The sequence below is a fragment of the Dermacentor albipictus genome, chromosome 1 (genome assembly GCF_038994185.2).
Source record: "Dermacentor albipictus isolate Rhodes 1998 colony chromosome 1, USDA_Dalb.pri_finalv2, whole genome shotgun sequence".
Classification (NCBI taxonomy): domain Eukaryota; kingdom Metazoa; phylum Arthropoda; class Arachnida; order Ixodida; family Ixodidae; genus Dermacentor; species Dermacentor albipictus.
Genome location: NC_091821.1, coordinates 283,338,460 through 283,340,696, shown reverse-complemented (window position 1 = coordinate 283,340,696; position 2,237 = coordinate 283,338,460).

Below are 2,237 nucleotides of genomic sequence, written 5' to 3'. Positions count from 1 at the left end.
TACTTGGGCCTCTTCTCTTTTTAATTTACATTAACGACTTGCCGAACAATATATCATCTTCTGTACGATTATTATTTCGCAGATTTGTTCACACAGTTGGCCTAACCTTATCAAACCTGAAAGAAGCATCCTCGACGTCACAACGACTGAACAATCAGTTCAGCTACACCCGAATTTATGGCAACACACAACGCTTTTAATTTTTCAACTTTGCCCCGTGCGGTCCGTTTATGGAACGCACTACCAGACACCATTGCATGCCAATCGAAACACACTGCATTTCGCAATCTGCTAAGCAATCAATATGCCGTTTCAACCGTCTAAACACGTCATGTCTTTTGTAATTTACTTGCATTTTTTTCTGCAAGTTAAAGAATTTCAGCGCTCCCAATTTTTTTACAATACTTACTACTGTATAACATGTAAAAATGTTTACAATGTTATTATGCTATTATGTTGTTGTTTACCATTTATTGTTATTGCTCTACATATTGTATTTGCTAATGTATTAATTTTCCATGTTCTGTGTGCACTCCTTTCATTATGCTGATGTTTATTTCTTTCCCGATTCCATACTAATATGTTACCGTATTTCCACCTTACACTATGCCTTCTCGAAGGCCTGTTAGGTACACGTAAATAAATAAATAAATATTTAGAATGTTTGCAGATGACTGTGTAGTATATAAGGTCATCAACAGCGAATCTGACCAACAAGCACTACAATATGATTTGGATTTGATTGCCACATGGTGTGAAAAATGGAAAATGTCACTGAATGAGCAAAAGAGTGTCCACGTCACCTTTACCGGGAAGCGCTCATATGACAGCAATCGTAACACTATAAATAATGCTACTCTTGAACAAGTGTCAGAATAAAAATACTTAGGTGTATTTTTTTCTGCTGATCTAAGGTGGAACAGACACGTTACTCATGTTAGGAACAAGGCTGTCGGAGCATTAGGTTTCTTGAAACGTATCTTTAGTAGCTTGCCACAGAAACTTAGGGAGCAACTGTATTTCACACATGTGCGCAGTACACTAGAGTATGCGTGTGTTTGCTGGGATCCATATACTACAGAACTTGTAGATAAAAGAGAAAAAGTGCAGAACAGGGCAGTTCGGTTTGTCCTTGGCAATTATGACAGGATGCTTAGCATGACAGAAAGCAAAAAGGCATTAAATTGGCATCTTCTCGAACACCGTCGCCGAAACCTCAGATTAAAATTTCTTCATAACATATACCACTCTAATGCGGGGATAGCCAGGTAATTGTATTTTCAGCCGCCCACATGTTTCTCAAAGGCGAGATCACAAATTAAAAATATGAGAGATTCCTTTTGACGCTCTATTGCATGAATTATGAAAAGTCATTTTTTTCACCTTTCATTATTGATTGAATGAGCAAACACGACTGTAATAATAAAGATAAAGCTTTGTGCCAAATATGGCACACCATGAAGATGGCTGAGCGCTCTTGCTGCCATGGGCGGAAAACAAACCTTCACGGACGGTGGTCTTTTTAGTGCGATGTGGGGAATGAAATGAAACAGTTGTTTGCTGCGTTCAGGCACAGATGAATGTTGCACTTCCTCTATCTTACCAACGACTTGTTTGTGCAAGGTGGCCGCTTACATCTTTGTTTCTTCTCGTCAAATTCTGGCCAGTGGCCGACTTGGTCAGATCGGTCGTCTTTGGGTGGCATTGCGGCCGCTGGTCCCTGTGCTTTTTTGACTTGAACCTGGAATTCGATGTCCTGACTAGAAGTCCTTCCTGGTCGCTAGTTGGGTAGGCACTTGTTATGCGAGGTAAGGCATTCTGCAATTTCTGCTTTTAAATGAGCCAGCGGTAGTACTTGTCTCCTCCTAAGCTGCTCCTGCACCCTCCTGTACAAGACCCATGCTGTTACTACCGATAAGTCTAGCATAGGCGTGAAAATTCGAAAGTGCCATTTCTTCGACCTCTGATATGTATGCAGTAAAGTCCAAACAGTGAGTGCAGCAGGTCAACACCACCCATGTGCCTGTTATGGACCTTTACTACGCTGGGGCAATCAATTTCGCGAAACACCTTGGCGGAGGTAAACCAGCGCTTAGTCTTTTGGACTGGATCTCTCCCAACAAAGCTCGGCAGAAATGTCACTGCGCGGTTATCGTATCAACGCACACACGATAACTCCACGTCATGTATCGCGTTTGTGAGTGCCTCTGAAGCACCACGTCCTTTACATTTCAGTT